Raw genomic sequence first — 18692 nt, 5'->3', positions numbered from 1 at the left:
CCATTGATAGAAAACTATGTACAGAATTTTGCTGACATTGTATTCTAATCTTTCGGTGATATTTTATTCTAAATGGCTTTGGTTATGTGGCCTTAATGTTGGATTTTTTCAGGAAAGGGTGTTTCATAAGTGTGTTTTTTAGCATTTCATAAGATTGTCATTTCAATTTGACAACTTCTAAGGCAACAAGGATTTATTGCTACTGTTCCTTTGCCGAAGTGTCATTTTTCAGTTCTAATGTATAGTCTGCCTTAAGAACATTTCTGCTTGGGCCAGTGCAAATGCTTACAGAAAGCTTCTGTTAAAAGTAGTGAACACCATTCTCTGGTTACACTGCCATATCATCAGCACATTGTCAGGGTTTTAATTTCTTAAATGAGAAAGGGGGGAGGTGCTCAAACCTGCTTCCTAGTGATGCCCTCTACCCTGGAGGTGGTTCTGCTTAAATCTGACTTGTGGAGCTGCATACAGTTGATCGCTGAATGAAACACACTGCATTTGAAAACCATCATGAAACATCAGATTGTTAAAAGTGACTGAACATTTCAACAATACTATCATAGTGTTTCATTATCTGATCTAACTTCCGGTCCTTTTTTTTTTTTTCATTTTTCAAGGCTTTTAAACTCATTATTTTAAAACTGAATGGGTTGTAGAAATAGAAAAAGCATCTCTATTTTCAACTAGGGATGGACAGATCAGTCTATTTCCATTGTGTTCATTCATAAGTCCACTCCATCCTGCTTTCACATTAATCTGCATAAAAATCCACATTCAGTATATATTTAAATATACATCTTTGAACATGCTTCCTCACAAGATATGCATATATATATATATATATATATATATATATATATATATGCATATGTCTCAAAAATGCACATTTTAAATGCACTTTGATACCTTTTTTTGAGCCAAGAACTGCATCACAAAATTTGGAGAAGTGCAAATTCTGAATGGCATCTGTGTTCTGATCCACACATTATTCTAGGGGGTGCAGATCATGTCAGTACTGTGAAGAGTTCCCTAGCCAACCCATGTCAAGCAAACGGGTTCTTGTCTGAAGCCCTGTTGAGTGTCGGCACAAATTATCCCACAGGGAGCTACTATTCATGCATATAAAAAGTGCTGTAAATGATTGCATGTCTGAATTTAGCATGCTACACCTGCAGCCCCCATGCCAGGAGCACAATATAATGGATAATGGTGTATACTTGTGCTGAGCCTATAACCTCCTTGTGGGTTATTATGCAAACAGGTCTGGATGGGCAGTTCAGCCCCAGATTTGAACAACAGGGGAATGCAAATATTTATTTATTTTTAAAATAAAATAAAGGGGAAAGCATTTCAGAGATAGCAGGCGGTAATACTTATGGGATGTTGTGCTGCTCTTGGAATTTTTAGTGTTAAATTAGCTTTCCAGTATGCACATATACAATTCATTTTAATTGTTCTGTCAATTTAAATTTTTCTCATTTTTCCCAGTATTACATTCGGTTCAGCATATTACTGCATCAGTGTGTGAATTGATAGTTGTTTGTTTTCAAAGTCCTCACAAAATTTCATCAGAATTTAGTGTGCATTTTTCATTATGCTTTTTTGCATGTAATTTTCTCTAAAGTGTGCAATTTGTACACTTAAAAAAATAATCTGAGAACTGTATCATAAAATTCAGAGAAGTGTAGAATTTGCAAGGTAGGTTTGTGACAATTCCCATATTGTTTCTGGAAGTCCAAATTACCAGACTGAATTTTTCCTCATTTCTAACATGCACCAAAAACAAAACAAAAAAGTTTATGTTTTATAAATTTAAAATGTGAGCAGATGTATCAGATTTAAAACATATATTCAGAAAAAAAGACACAGACATTGGAGAAACAAGTTGCCCCTTTATTTATCACAATTATGTGACATCGCATATGGTAGTGAATGAAGCTGCAATCTTATACACATTAACCTAGACAAATGCCAATTTCCAATGCACTTTTAAAGAAGACTCACGAAACTTCAACTGTGGTGAAAACAGGATCAAATATACCAACAGAGAGGATCTGTAAACAACTAAATAAATAAATAATAGCCAAATCAAAATATAGTACAGTGGTACCTCGGTTTACAGACATTTCAGGTTACAGACGCTTCAGGTTACAGACTCTGCTAACCCAGAAATAGTACCTCGGGTTAAGAACTTTGCTTCAGGATGAGAACAGAAATCGTGCGGTGGCAGCGGGAGGCCCCATTAGCTAAAGTGGTGCTTCAGGTTAAGAACAGTTTCAGGTTAAGAACGGACCTCCGGAACGAATTAAGTTCTTAACCTGAGATACCACTGTGTGGACATGGAAGTCCCCTGGCAGGAGGAATCAGGTCCCTCCCCACTCTTCGGCACATTTACAAGGTGCCGCCTGTTATCCCACAATAAAGGACTGGAAAGAATTATTCCTCCTCACTACAAGAACTTTGGGTATGTAAACATGTCAAGTGCACTCCGGTCTTGCGAAGCCTGAAAGAGAGACCAAAGTAAGGTTACCAGATTTTTTTCAGTGAATCTAGGGACACTTTTCAACTTCATTAGGAATGATAGGATTTTGTCAGGGGACTGATTTATAAATCCGGGGACTGTCCCCGGAAAACGGGGACGTCTGGTAACCTTACCCCAAAGGGCCTCAATGCCAAGGCATCCTAGGGTGACAAAGAGTGCCCTTAGCCCAATAATGCCTTGGGCATTTTCCTGTCCAGACTAAAAACCAACTAAACAAATAAAAATGCCACTCCAAGAACAGGACTCCCAGCAGTACAGAGTAGGCAAAAAAGAGGATTCCCAAGGCCAATCAGAGACTACTCCCAAAAAAATTCCTACTCAGCCCTGAAACAAGCAACTATTGCATAGAGAGGGTGCTTCAAACTGAAGGGTGAAATTCTGGCTTCTTCCTCATCCTGATTGGCCTGACGGCCCACCTGACCCTTTGCCAACACCTCTCCAGGGCAAAAGCATTTTGAGTCATCTTCTCAGGGGAGCTGAGGTGCGGCAAATTAGCCCCCACTTAGGGGTGGGAGTGGCACTCCACACAGTGGGACTTGTTTCCAAGTTTGTGCGCATGGGATTATGATGTGTGTGTTGCTCTCATGCACCTACATGCCACAACGCCGCATGACAGTTGCAGCAGATATGCAACCTGTGGGGAGAACTGCATTTTCCACAGCGACAAAATATAGCATGCTTGAGGTCTGGAGAAAAGGTGTATCTTTGCAACATCAAAAAATGCCACAACCAGCTTTAGCCAGGTCCAAGTTCCAGTTAAATGAATTCAATGAGTTAGTTACTAACTCAAGCCCCAATTCCTCCAGTGGACTTAATAAATTTGGAAAAAGTCAATAGACAGCAAAAAAGGGGTGGTAGTAACAAAAGCAATTTTGATTTTAAGATGGATTTGGGGGAAAGGTAATCAGCAAAAAAAAATTAAAACTTCAGTTTGCAGTTCTTATTTCACATGCTACTGAAGTACCAGAAACTCACATCACTGGGCCTGAATGATCACTTGGAAAAGTTTGTCCTGGTAATTTATTTTTATATCATCATCATCATCATCATCATCATCATCATCTATTCAATTCTGCCTGTATCTTAAGACAGGCATGCTAATACATGCTTTCTTTGGCTCAGTCTGTGAAGGAGAAAAACATGGTTGAAGGGAATGCTATGTGATTACTGCAAAAGCACCCAGCATTGTCACAAGGGAGAAGTGTCAGGATTTCAGTTTGAACTTGTTACCTGATCACCTTTTCCACACTGCTGGGGGGAAAAAGTTTTTGAAGAACATTATTTCAAAACCTGATTACCTGAAAGGTATGTGTACTCTCATCTTCCTCTTCCAGGTGTCCCTGCCATCTGAAGTGAGGTGGGTTGCAATTGTGGGAGAGGGGCTTCTTGGCAGGGGCAGCCTAGCTACAGGACTCTCTCTCCAGGGAGGAAAGTTGTTTTTAAAGATGTTTTGATGCTAGTCTCCTTACAAAACTGGGTGGTAGTTTGAGACATGAACGCATTTATGCCTGCGTTTAGAACCCCCTCACTAGGCACAGCCAACATGGGAGAGCAATGATGACAGTGGTGTTACTGCCATTTACTTGGATGGGACAGGGCAGCATCAAGGATGGAGCTGTGTGGGTTCACTGACAGGAGCACTGAATTGGCTCAGCCAGAGTGCCCACAGCCCCAAGGCCACTCCCATCCTGCCCCGATCCCACAATGTCCAGGTAAGCATAAGTAATGCCATTGTCGGGAGGGAAGCTTTGCAACATTGTCCTGTTCCTGTTCCTCACACTCAACATCTTTCACATAAATCATACATGTAGCCCAGTCCTGCTGCCAAACACATGAACATATTATGGAGGAGTCACATACACAAATCAGGTCACATATAGTCTGGGAAGACAGGCTGTCTGTCTAGTCTAGCTCACCACTAGGCATCTCTCCCTCCCTCTCTAGCAATCCATACATGTTTCTTTTGTTACCCATGAGCCATAAAATTCTGAAATCTCCTGCTCTTTGATAGCCAGCCTCCTCTTTCTGTCTCTGGGCAATAGAAATTCCATCAGAAAGTAGATTTCAAACAGGCTTCTACAGACATCTGTCAGGGATTCTGTAATGAGATCTCCAATGGCAGTCTAATTGCTTAGAGAGGTGGTTTCAGTCTGCTGTGTGGTCATAGACCAACACAGTGTTGCACATGTTCTTGAAGTCATTCTTAGTCCAGATGGGGCAACAGTGAGAGTCTAAGCAGTGGCATAGCTAGCTGCTTGGGTTCCTGGGGCGGCGCAAATGCCCTGCACCCGGGGACAGGGCAAGCCAGGGCAGAGCATGCTGTGCAGAACCTCCATGGAGTCTGCAAGCCCCCGTTGCCATTTTGGGCAGCGCAGAGCCTGCAGGTGCCCAAGCCACTGCGTCACTCCCCAGGAGAGACTTGTGGCACAGGTGCGCTGCAGGCCAGGCCCACGGTCTCTTCCTTCAGTGATGACACCTGCACCCACTGCACCCCCCTTCTTACACCACTGAGCCTAAGAAGGCTTCATAATGCCCGGCACAAAGTGAGGTTTTTTGAATGTACCCTAGTAGGAATTCCACTTCCATAAGTGGTTATACATGGAACAGTTGTTCAGCAAGCATGTCCCTCTAATGTACATGATAGAAGATTGCTGGACCACGAGGCATGTCACACTGAATCTTTTCCTATACAATCTGGTAATTAATTACAGTGGTACCTTGGGTTAAGTACTTAATTCGTTCCGGAGGTCCATTCTTAACCTGAAACTGTTCTTAACCTGAAGCACCACTTTAGCTAATGGGGCCTCCCACTGCTGCCGTGCTGCCGCCGCACAATTTCTGTTCTCATCCTGAAGCAAAGTTCTTAGCCCGAGGAACTATTTCTGGGTTAGTGGAGTCTGTAACCTGAAGCGTCTGTAACCTGAAGTGTATATAACCCGAGGTACCACTGTATTGCATATCCAGACTCAAAATGTGAGTTCAAACTGGCTGGTATGATGGAAGAATGGAAAGGATTTTTTATTTTATTTTTTAATGAAGGAGAAAATTAAATCATGCAAGGTACAGAAACCCTTATTGCTCTTTCCCCTTGTCTTCTCTCCCTCTTCTCTCCTTTTCCCTAGCTGGCCTGTAGATTTCTTTGTGTAAAAAAGGGATGGAGGGAAAGATGGACCCCACAACACAAATGTAATCTGACTCAAGGGGGAAATTGGGACTCCCAATCAGAACAGTTCATGAATCAGCAAAAAGTAACATATTTTGTTCTCAGACTTTGCTTCTTTTCTTAATTTTCGTCAATATGAGGGTCTTCTCTTGCACATGCTTCACAAACAGATGCTGAATGCACAGACAGCAGAGATCTGGCCCTGTGTGTTTAAGCCTATTTTTAGTTCCTATTAACAAGGTGGATATTTGGGGGGAAATATGCCGAATAGCAGAGCCTAGGCACATTAATTGAGCGTAAGTTCCGTTGATTTGTATTTTTTCCATGTAGTGGTTAGGATCAAAAGATAGGCTAGTCCAAATAACATTTTCCTTTTTTAAAATAATATAATTAAGCACTCAGTTAAGTAGAAAAGTAATACCCATCAGCAAAGAATTAAAAACCGTAAAATGATTTGACTGCAGCAGTATGAGACTGCTTGTGCTGTGTATTACACAAAAACAAATGGCATGTTCCTTATGCTTATATACAATAGCCTAATCAGAACTACTGCAAGGATTTGAGATGAAAAAGATAATCTGTTCTGCCAGTACAGACTTGTTTGCTACATACTGTCTGACAATTTTGCACAGTTCATTTTTAAAGTGATTGCTTCCTTGTGGTTATGAAACTTTGTGCTTTGCAGGCATCAAAGACGCTGAATTGTATATCCAAGGGTCAATTTGCAGTAGCAAAAGTGCTTCTTGCTAATGCAAGGTTGGTGAGACGCTGTTGGGTTGTAGACAAAGTCATGCATGCGTAATTCTGCTGGTGCAACCAGCTTCCATAATAACATAATAACACTGATTTGGGCCAGTGTGTCATCTTGTCCAGCATTGTGTTCTCAGAGTGGCCAACTAGATACATCTGGGAAACCAACAAGTGGTTTCCAGCAACTGGTATTCAGAGGTATTCTTTCCAATAATGGAGGGAGAGCATGGCCACCATGGCTAGCAGCCATTGATTCCATCCCCTTCCTCCCATCTGTTCCAGAAAAGAGGAAGCTCCAGTGTATGTGTGGTGGTCCATTGGGTAGATGGAGCTGCAGGGCAACCCACCATATCCCATACCTTTCTAGAGGTTCCCTAACCCTCAGGAGAAGTTTGACTAGGGGGGCACTGGTGAAAATAAAGTGTTCTGCCATTTTGGATATAACCTACTGAATTTTATTTGTGTGGCTCTTGTCCACACAAGCTGTGACCACATGTTTCCAGATGTGTTGCTATAAACATGCTGTCCAAGGACCTGTTAGAGAGCTGGTCTACATGGACAGAGTTGGTGCTACTGTTTTTCATTAGATCTGTCATAAAGATAGGTTCTGCTTTTTATTCCCTGGTCCTCTACTCCCAAATCAAACACATTTCTTGAATATACGGTAAATTGATGATATCATACAACAATCTGAACTTGGAAATAAATTCCATTACTATCAGTGGGACTCGGAGTGGCTTCACACATTCATTTTCAAAACTATTTTCCTCTTTCCATGGTGCTACTCTGCCCAATAAATTCATGTGCTATGTATGTTATAGTACGATTGTTCTTTCCACCATGTACTGAGATGGTGTATAGAACCTGTACCCTTTTAACAAGTGTAATGTGCTGAAGTATATCACTATAATAACATGATGTACATTATGAGCATTGGCTCTCTACATGTTGGAGAACATGATGCAGAGGGGGAAATAGTGACATGACATATCACACACACATGAAGCCATGATTTTAGGGCTTGGGTGGTAGCCTCATTGACTTTAGCTGAGATGAATCAGATGTGTTTCAGTTCAACAGAATTCTCGATCAGATGGTAAGCTACAAAGATGACAATATTTGATTGTTTTTGAAGTGAGCAAACAGGCCTGAAAAGCCAAATTGTTATTATTGGCACCAGAATAATAACTTTAAGAAGCTTTTTTTTAAATTTTAAGAAGTTTAAAATTACAAACCTTTGTGATCCTTGCTTTTTAAAAAAACAACAACTAAGAAATTCAGAGGGATTTGGTAGCAACTTAAATTAATTTGGCAGTCTTTTTTGGAAAGGGTAATAATATGTTTCCTTCTCTGCACTCATACCTTTTTTATCTACGAGCTCAATGCAGGTTTATTTTTGAAAGCACTTGCAAATCCTAATGTAAGCAACAGAAAGAACGTCGAAATAAATGAGTCAGAGCAAAAGCTTGGCTGCTTTGGTTTAGGTATCTTAGCACAGCTTTAGGAATCTAACTTCAGGCATCTCATCTGGAGGTTTCTTCCAGCAGTAATGTCAATGCAGATGTGTTTGCTTGTTTGGCTTTGATCAATTTGATCCCGACCCTCACACAACACGCCTAGCTGCTATAGCCAGAAGTCTTCATTTTGGTTTGGACACTGCTGAATTTGTTTCTCTGGCTTTTTGTTATGATGTGTTTGGTGTTTAGGAGAGATTGATGACTCTGGGGACAAAACCCATTACAGTTATCCACAGGCTACAGAGACCAATGCTGTGGAGAAAAAAAATAGTTCCTGGCCTCTCGTGACAGTGTCCACTTCGTCTGACCTGGAAGGAGCCTTTTCTGGTAGTCTTTAATATTGTCCCTTCAGGGCACAGCTAATAAGCCTTATGTTGTGACAGGTACCAGAGTCTGCAAAGTGGACAGAACTCTATTGTCTGGTCGCTGGAGCATGCTCTGTCAGGCCACAACATCACACCAACTATTACTACTGTCCATGGTCGGTAAACATTGTTTATAGTAGTTATCACATTACAAAGTGATGCCGCTCAGCGCTGTGTCTGCCTTCATATATGGTCACGCAGAGCAGACCCAGGATCAGATCTCATATTAGATTACCCTGATTTTTTTTCTTCAAGAGGATTTAATGAATTTTTTCATAATCTGGGGCAATTAGGAGAGATTTCAACTAGTGCAGAAATAGATATGCGTGGTATATCTTAATGTCTTTAATATTACAATTCTTCTTGTTGTTTAATTTTAACAACCTATGTGCTACTTAACTACAATGGTCTCTAAGTGGTATAAGGAATAACATACAGAAAATATAAGAATCTGTTAGAAACTATAAAATCAGACTTCAATTAAAATGCCTGAGGAAATCAAAATGCCTTCAGTTGGTGCCAGAAGGGGACCTGACTGACCTCAGCTGGAAGAGAGTTCCACAAAATTGGGCCCACAGTACTGAACACACGGCTCCTGGCAGAAACGAGCTGTGGATCTGAACCATGGGCAGGATCACTAACAGGGACTCCCCCCAAGACTTGAGGGATTAAAAGGGGATATAAGGGATTAGGCAGTGCTTGAGGTGCTTGACCCAAGTTGTTAAGGGTCTTGTAAATTAATACCTGGCCTTGAACCTGGTCCAATAGCCACGGCCAGCCCAGGACATTTTGGCGCTTGAGGTAAACCACAAAATGGTGTCAGCCACCTGCTCCAGCCAGGGAAGAAGGGGTGAGTGAAGATCTGCATCAGGAACTGGGGGTGGGAATAAATATACCTGGAACAAGGAAGCAATAAAGATCTATGTTGGGAACAAGGATGGGAGGAGACTAGCAGTAACTCCTATCTGCCAAGAGGCCACTGTGGAGGCTGTGAATCCGGCCTCCAACAAAAGTATCAGAGCTGTCGCTGCCACTGCAACAGAGGCAGCAGGTGAGGCATTCCTTGGAGGCCAGGTCAGCTGCCCCTGTGGATCCTGACACCCAAATGAGTTGCTTTACCTTGCCTTATGGGTGGGCTGGCCCTGCCAGTAGTATATGGGCAGCCAGCACATACATGCATGTAACTGGAATCACCAGCTGGGGAGAGGGCAGATAAGGCATTTCTACAGGGGTGGAGCTGCATTCAGAACAACTGGAGGAGAGCTTTCCCAGCTGCTCTGCACCCAACCACCTGTCTGGGGCCCTTATAAAGAGCTACTGCCTAGACAGACACTGACCCAATGCGGTGATCTCTGACCTTTTTTTAAAAAAAGTTTTTTTCTTTTCTTTTAGGCAGAGGACTTTTTTTTTTTGTTTTAGGTGTGGTAGTGGTATTTATTGATTTTTTAAAGTTGTTATTAAGCCAGTGCCATCTTAAACTTTTGTAAGTTGTATTTTCTTAGTATAATATTGTAGGGCTTTTTTCTGTTTTAAGCTGCCTTAGTGTTTTTTTGGTCCAAAGGCAGCAGAGAAATCTTGGATAGTAGATGTGATAAGGTGCATTGCTGTGATTATTCCCATAGCTCACACATATTATTATTATTATTATTATTATTATTATTATTATTATTACTACTACTACTACTACTACTACTACTACTGTTTAGAGGTTCTATTTACAACCAAGCAGTATTTTTAATATTAACAACAACAACAACAACAACAACAATAATAAGCACCTGGAATTCCTTTGTAACAAAATGCAAGCTGGAATCAATTCTAAAACCACGTGAAAGTGAAACCTGGCATTCTTGTCTTAAGACAGGGCTTTGGAGAGAAAGACAGAGACAAAGATTTGCCATTCAAGCCTATGTGACCAAAAGGATATTTGGAGACATGTGCTAGTGATCATTATTATACAGCCACAGCAGGCACTGCAACCCCCAACAACTTGACCTCACTCCCAGAGGTGCACTGCATTGTCTCCTGAGACAGATGGATGCCAACTCTAGCTTTGTATAAGTTTACCTCTCAGGTGTCAATAAATGATCACAAATAAATGTTTGGGAGGGGAGAGCCACTCATTCTTCTTTCTGTTCCCAATTGATCTGGTGCTTTCTCCTGTTAATGGCTTACTCTGAACAGACAGACACACTTTTGTGCACAGAAGAAAACCATCTCAGTGCAGAAAGTTATTACATACTCTGTCATTTGGAAGAAGAAAATAAGGTGTGCAGTTCTTCAGTGTTAAGTGAAAAAGATCAGTGCCAGCCCAACGCATGCCCCCTCTCCCTGCGCATCCCAGACACAACATTTTAAAGTCCTGCTGCTGTGTTCAGACACTAATTCCTGTCCTTGTCTGTGTATTGCCACCCAAAGCAGGTCTCTGAACAGGACAGAGTAGCAAAGCAGGCAGGGGACCATCGTCAAAGAATTTGGGGGAAATCCTGTTTCTTTCTGTCCTTGCCAGAAAGTCTCTCTCTCTCTCTCTTGCTGTCTCCTTTATGATGCTATGTGTGCAGCTGTCTTTATTGAGACACAACACCTTATTCCACACGCACCCACACACCTCAAGACTAAAATGTTCCAACTTCCCAGCCAACACTAGCACGGAGTGGTCAGGCAGGCAAGCTCTGCATTGGACATTAATTCAGTAAATGTTTTAGCAATTTACATAATAGCAGGGGGTGGGGTGGGAATGGGTACAAATGGAAGGCATATGAAAGCAGATCGTGTATATTCCCTCCCAGCCCTGAGATTCTGGTAAACTGAGACCAGTCATTCCTAATCTTATACTCCCATCCATTCCCCTTAACACCGACCAGACTGACTAAAATCGCCTTGCTTCCAGCCTTTACCACTTTTATTAGCACTAAAACAATGAGTTCTAGCAGCTTTATTTGCAAAACTTTTTATTAAACCCTTCACGGTATAGTCCCTTGCAGCCCTAAGATTTTGTATAACTGAGACCCGTCATTCCCAGTCTTAAACTTCCACTGATTCTACTTAACACTACAGTCACCTTCCTTCCCAGCCTTTACCGTTCTCACTGATTCACCTAATAGCAGATTATTTTTTCCTTCATTTGCTTTGAGCAAAAGTAGAAGGAAAGGGGAGGATGGAAAGGCAAGCTGGCCTTTAGGGAAGCTAGGGGCTACTTCCAGACAAAACTGTTATCCATTAACATCCAATTATCACTTGGTCCAAGCCATTAATTATAAATCAGCCTCCTAATTGGGATAATTAGCTCTCTGCTGCTTAATGTAGCGTGACTGATGCGTTTGGAGAGAATGTAATCACTCCATTTGTTTAGCGTTGGGAGAACAATATCTCGTGCGCTTTCATTTCAGACTTATCTCAACTTCCCCCGCCCTCCGCCCCCGCCGGCATTAAGAGCGCTTTATGGGCTCAATTAATTGTTGGGGAGTCACGCCACTGATGGGCATGTGTCAGTTTTCCGGTGAAAGAATAAACAACCCCATGGGAGACGGATTTCCCATCAAGATCTCTAAGGGCAAGATGCGCGGAATAACTTGATTCCAAATACTTGTCTGAAGTGTCTTGTTCTCTGTGCAGGGCAAATGAAGGGCAAAATGACCGCTGGTCCAAAAACAGAAGTTACAGCGCAAGCCTAACCACGCCTACTTAAAAGTAAGTCCTACTGAATTCAATCGAGGCTTACTCCCAGGTAAGTGGGGATAGGGTTGCAGCCTTAGTTGCCCTTCCACTGCTTTCTCTTGTGCTGTAGATTTTCTCTTGTCGGGTTTGTTTCCTATGTTGTCCATTTCACTTTCTAACTTTTGCTTTCGTGTCCTGATCCGCAGCGTTCCTTTTTCCTTCACCCCTAAGTCTAACTCCTTATATTTTTCTCCTCACGGTAAACGATGCACCTCCCAACAGATGTAGCGTCGAGTCTTTCAGTTGGGGAGGGATTGTGAGAGCATGACGATGAGTTCTGAGTAACCCCGAAGCTTGCCTTTTCTCCAATAGCGGGCTGACCCAAGAACAGATACTAATAGCCTGTGATCTTGTTTTCTCTCTCCCTCTCTTCCTTCCTCACTCCACCTGGCCTCACTGCTTAACACACAGCACCCAAAATGGGTTTTCTTTTTCTGGGGGTGCGGAAAGTTCATTTCTGCTGAAAAACAACCACCACTTTTTCACATTGGAAACTTTCGCTATACAACACACGCGCCAGCCTTTTGAGGCAAGCTATCGGAAGATTGCTAATAGCGATCTTGCAAAAGGTAAGTGGCAGGAACCTGCAGGACCTCCTCTGAAATGAGTGAAGGGTGCGCAAGAGCTATTCCCTCGCCTCTCTCATTCATTTCAAAGGAGCTTGCGCAGGAGACGCTCCGCCGTGGATTGTATTGATAAAGTCGGACGTGTTTAAATGGAGGTTCCTATTTGTTCCTAACATTATTTTCCCCGCACACATCGCGACACACTCATAGCTACATAATATATAAAGCTGGCCAGCCAACAGGGCTCGAAATGATTTTTTTGTTGTTGATGATGATTATTACAAGAGATAAACGGCGTTCTTAGGCTATTCCACGCTCTCTTGTGATTCGTGGGTACTTCGCAAACTGTTTTCTCCACAATGCCTGGAAGAAAGAAGAAAAGAAAGAAACTTTCTCCCCCTTTCGCTTGATGTTTCATTAATGAGGCCCTGCTCAGAGAGCCGTATATATATAGCTGCAGGACATGATTAGATATTTATTACTGTCATTTACATGGAAAATTTGAAGAGTCAACCAAGTGGAACTGAAAGGGGGGTGGGAAGGGGGGCGAGTGGAAATGGGATGTACAATAGAAGGCAGAGGGACCCCAAGAAAGACGTCCTGGGGTGGTTATCCTAGCAGCTGGGGCGAGGTGACAGGCCGGACCAGCGGGAAGTTCCCTGAACAAAATTAAATGTCAGGGATTTAAATCGGCGCGCAGCAAGGAGAGGAAAAACCCGCGCAGCCTTTGCGAACGCCTTGAACATTCAGGATCGGGGAAATGGCAAGGGCCAAAGCTTCGCCAAATTTCTAAAGCCTCTCAAGTCGTCTGTGTAGCCAGAGACTTTTGTCATCAACAGTACAACACACACACACACTTTAAACTCTGCTTCAAAGTCTTCCCTTAGCTTGCGATCTCCAGCGATTTACAGCCTAATTCTAGAACGTGTCAACTTAGAAGTAAATCCCCTTGAGTTCCATTGGGCTTTCTCGCGGGGATTGCAATTTTAATGGGGGCAGGAGGAGAGAAAGCCTTTTGGGCGTGAATGGGATTTGACTTCCGAGTTTACTTCTTTGGGACCCGGACTCTGAGAAACTTTAGAGCGCTTTCAAAAGGCACCGTTTCCAAAATATCAGAAGGCAGCGAGCTAATATTTTGTACCTGCTGCCTCTTACGAACAACAGCCTAGCGTTCCTTAAAGAGTGAAACCGTAGCAAATAAAATACAAATAAAATAAAATAGTCCCTGTCTATAGACAGTCAGAAACTAAACCTCGGGGCTAACGGGCAGCGCTCCACTCGAGGTCCTGCTGCAGCCTACAGGTCAGCCGGATGCATTTGACTCGAGGTCCCTGAGATGAAGATGGAGGGGGCGGCTTGGGGGATTGTCATCCAGATCTAAACAAACCATTGTTTGTGGAGAAAGCCAATGCAAAAAGTTAAAGAGAGAGACCGTAGATTTTCACCTGTGCACAGCGTGCACACTTTGGTTTTGTTTTCTACAAAAACGTTTTATTTGTGCAGACAAGTCCATTGTTTTCCTGTTAGTTTACGGATAAACGAATGTGCCTCGCATCTGTCATTTAGAGCCTGCTAGGAGTCTTCGTTGACCCACAGGCCATCCCCCCCCCTCTTTTTTTTGGAAGCGGGTGTCTTTTAAAACTACCAGCCATGTTCAGAACCAGCTTTGCCCTCTGCGATACAGGACCGAACTAGCGTCGTTTATTGAGCCCGATCCACAATCCTGTTAAAGGCTCCGTGCCAGGGACTAGAACCTTGGCGCGCTTTAGTACATCCATGAAACCAAACGTGCTTAAGTCCAAGTATTTCGGCTTAAACGGTTGCCGATCACTTTCTTCCGGGGAACACACACACAGCACATATATTGCTAGCGGAGAAGTCACGCGTGTTTGCCTGACTTCCGCCTTTGTGGGTGTAAACTTTACACAATCGGTTTGAGTTCAGTTCTTGCTTGGTTGCTCCGTAAGAATGAATGGTTCGAACAAACAGCTAAACCTGTTCATTCAACGACACTCTCAGTTATCTTTCGATTCCCGCCACTTTAAAAAGGCTGTGACCTTCAGATTTATTTGGGAATTAAAGTTTCGTTGAAGTCCGTGGAACTTAACTCGTTTCGTTTAGGGGGTGTTTTCCTGGAAAAGGCAGGTTGACATTTCGAGGACAATTTATTCACTGCCATTGCAATCGTAGGCTGACTCCGATTTGGAATCGGAGCGCAGGGCAGCGGATCTGACCTGAAATCGTGAATGCCTACGGCTTGCTCCTCTCTCAAGGATACTGGATTTCGGGCCTGATGGCAAACACCACCTAACCGTCTAAATAAGAGGCAGCAGCCGAACACACGCGGGCGGACGAGTTAATGAAATCACCGAGGTAAAATACATTTGTCCGGAAGTTGGAGAGATTTTGTTGTTGTTGTAAAGGTCGATTTCCAGCTCCCCTCTGTATTTGTATTTGAAAATTATTTCTCAAACTTTGCCTCCCCGACCTTCCCCCCAGAACAATACTCAAGAAGTAACAGAAAACCAACCCCCCATTTTAAAGTCATATTAGTGTTGATCAGAAGAAAATAAGCTGATAGTATTGCTTAAAACCATTTTCTCCCCCCCCCCAAAAAAAATCATTTTGTAAAGAGTCACGGAATTCTTGTTCTTCAGAGCAGCCTGATCTTAAATGGCCCCCTCAGAATCCTAAGGGAGTTTCTCAGAGGAGTTAAGCCTACAGAGTTCCTACAACTTACTCGGTTGTAGGTAAGTGTGCTTAAGGTTGCTTACATGGAGTTTGAATTACAATGGTACCTCGGGTTACATACGCTTCAGGTTACAGACTCCGCTGACCCAGATATAGTACCTCGGGTTAATAACTTTGCTTCAGGATGAGAACAGAAATCGTGCTGCCGCAGCGCGGCAGCAGCAGGAGGCCCCATTAGCTAAAGTGGTGCTTCAGGTTAAGAACAGTTTCAGGTTAAGTACGGACCTCTAGAACGAATTAAGTACTTAACCCGAGGTACCACTGTATATTGTTAAGCACGAGGCTGAATTCCAAACACCTGATGATGACTCAGAAGTATAGCATTTGACTTTGAAAGGGGCGCAACCCGATCCTGTGCGCCTCTCACCAAGTTCAAGGGGCCTTAAAGGTACAAAACCTGCATACTGGGTTGGCCCACCAAGAAAGGAAGCCCATTTCCTGATTTTCTGGAACTGCCCCTCCCCCATATGCAAATCTACATCTGCCTGGATCCAAACAGGGGCACAGATTGACAAATACCCCACCTCCACTCACGTGCACAGTGGGGCGGCTTAGGCTGGTTGCCCTCCAGAAGTTGCTGGAAGACAACTCCTGTCATCTCCGACTGTTGGCCCTGCTGGCTGGGGCTGATGGGAACTGGTTTCCGACAACATCTGGAGAGCCACAGATTCCCCAACTTTGCGCCCCCTGCCAGATATCTTTGACTACAACGTTCATCCACCCCAGCCATGGAGGTTTACTTCTGAGTAGATAGGCGCAGGTTTGCTATTACTATTAATGAGTTGTAGGGCTACTTCTCCGCTGAGTGTCCCGATTTACCCAAGAAGAGAAAAATGGTCCCCGTCCACGCTGATTCGTCTTCCAATCTTCCCCTACCCGCTATCCCAGGATCCGAGGGAAATCTCTGGCTATGTAGGCCGATCTCCCCTTCGAATGTCGCCTATTTAAGTATGTGGGTTTGAAGCATATTTTAACTGGGGCCTTGCAAGGACGGGGCGGAGTGAAGGAGCGAGCAGGGGTGAGTGGGAAGGAGCGGCTGGCTTCACCAAGGAAACCACCAGCAACAACAGAAAACTACAAGGCAGCGTGATCCATAACTCAAGTGAAGGCAAAGTTTCGGAGTGTCTACCTCTGTAGTCTCCTTTAAAGGCCAACGCGTCCCGGTCCTATCCATGTTTGCTCAGGAGAAAGGCCCTTTGAGTTCGATGGGACTTATTACTCCCAGGTAAGTGTGTATAGGATTGCAGCATTGAAGTCTCATTGACTCTGAAATCCTGTGCACACGCATTTAGGAAGAAGTCCCACTGAACTTGGCTTGACTTGCTTCAGAATAAACTTTTGCATAGATTTCGAGCGCGTAATCCTCGAATCCGGGGTGCCTCCACTTTGGGGCTGAACTGGATTGCCGGTGTGTCTACAGCTGATTCGCATTAGCAACGGTGAAGGGGGGATGGGATCTCAAGGCCATCTATTTCACATACTTTGCTCTCAAACGGCGTTCCCACGCCCCGCAATTTTAATTTATTTTTATCCACCAGGTAAAAAACCCCAGATGCGATCTTAAATCCAGACCCTTCCTCCTTGCATTCTCCTGCTACTGAGCTGTATCTCTACCACTGGCGCTGGTTTCTCTTCTTTGCCTGAAATCTCCCCCGCCCCTCTGCCTCCCGATTCCCACCCCTCGCCCCCGTTTCTCTCCCCCTTGGACCTCACTAGGCTGTTTAGCTTATTAAAACATCATTATGTAAATAGGGGTGAAATTGACAATCTACCACTGGTGCCTACAGACGAAGAGATGCGCTGTTAATTGCCCGTAGGCAAATAGAAGGGATGTGAGGAAAACAGTAGGAGAATGAAGCATCTTTTAAACGCACACACAAACACACACAGACAAAACTTTCACCTTCTTCACTTTCTGCCGAAGCCTGTACTATGGAAAGTTCAAAGGGGAGACTTGACAAATTTGAAGTGGAGTATTAAAACCATTTGTGGCGCGGCTTCGCCTCTTCGCCAGGCAAAAGCTTTTAACCAAACGAATCTGTGCGCCTGAATTTTATTTCTTTAACCATCTGCTAAAAATTACATTCGAAAAGCGAGGCAAGAGATTTGTCTCTATTTTAGTAAAGGGGAGTGGGGTGAGGAAGGAGGCGTAAAGAAAAGAAACACATTTACGGGGCAAACTAATTTATTCCAAATGAAGCAAAAGTCAGAACAAACCCCAAAAGCGGAGCCGTTCAAAGGGAAGAAGGGAGGAAAAGCGGAAGAAGAAAGAGTTGGCGGAACGGACAGCAGTCCAGCCATCTGGCCAGAAATGATACACTGGGTCAACGGTGGGAGATGGGAAGCCTCGGCTAGTCAGTAGCCGCCTAGTCACTCACACGCGGGGTCGGTGCCTGGCTGTGAAATAGGGAACCGGCCCGTGACAACCGGCGCAAGAGCACAGCGTCGACTTTGCTGCGAGGAAACGAGCCCCACGACCACACAGCCCAGTCCCACCCACCTCTCCAGCAAGGGAGGGAGAGAGAGAGAGAGAGAGAGCGCCATGGTCGCCAAACCTCCCCGCGCTTCCCGGGTGTAAACGCTCCTTCCTTGCTAGCTCGGGCTCGCTCGCCCAGGGTCTGCGCCGGGGGATCTACGCGCGGAAGGACCAACCTCTGGGCCAAGTTTCGAGCGCCGGGCAGTTCCTCTGTCAAGCAGAGGGAGGGGCAAGCGGGATGGGGAGGTCATACCTTGGGAGCCGAAGTTTCGCCTCTCTTAGGCTCGGCTGCAGTCGGCCCGGGGGGAGCCTCCGTCAGGGTCTCACTCGGGAGCGTGGGGTGCCCAGAAAGGGACTCGGGAGCGGAAGGGGAGCGCTCGCCTTACTCCAGCCTCCTCCTGCTCCGGGTTTCCCAATTGTCTCTGGGTCCTGCAAAGCTGCCATCTACTGGGGGAGGAGGAATCAGGAAGGATTTTTAAAAGGAGCTTCACACAGACCTGGGAGTTCCCCTGCAAGATTTTCAATGGTCCTTCACCCTGTCAATCAAGAGGGAGGCTTGCCGATCTCTCCCCTCCGCCGCCGCCGCCAAGTCTCCCTCCGCCTCCTTCTTACTCTTCTAATAGCAACTTAAGAGGAGTAGGGTGGATGGGCTGCTTTTTTTTTTTTTGCCCCCCTCCCCTTCTAGTCATTTACTCCAAGCCTAGTCAGGTGCAACAGTCTAATTGAATCCCTGGCAGATTATCAGAGCAAGCCAGGCTGGCGTGGAAGAAGCGGAGGGGCAGAGGAGAGTTTAATAAGTGGCCGGAGTGGGTGGTGGATCTGAGCCTGAGAAAAGTGACCGCGGC

The 18692-nt window shown here is 44.3% G+C and overlaps 1 protein-coding gene across 1 annotated transcript in view; it reads right to left on the bottom strand.

The window, feature by feature from the left end:
• DMBX1 (diencephalon/mesencephalon homeobox 1) overlaps positions 1 to 18427 on the bottom strand; it is a 34649-nt gene extending 16222 nt beyond the window's left edge. Inside the window, exon 1 of the mRNA XM_053392546.1 lies at positions 18101 to 18427. The gene's annotated coding sequence lies outside the window, so the exon portion shown is untranslated. The remainder of the gene's footprint in view (positions 1 to 18100) is intronic.
• Between the last annotated feature and the right edge of the window lie 265 nt (positions 18428 to 18692).

Source organism: Podarcis raffonei, chromosome 6, assembly GCF_027172205.1.
Source record: "Podarcis raffonei isolate rPodRaf1 chromosome 6, rPodRaf1.pri, whole genome shotgun sequence".
In the NCBI taxonomy this organism is placed as follows: domain Eukaryota; kingdom Metazoa; phylum Chordata; class Lepidosauria; order Squamata; family Lacertidae; genus Podarcis; species Podarcis raffonei.
This window is presented reverse-complemented; position numbering and strand designations above follow the sequence as displayed.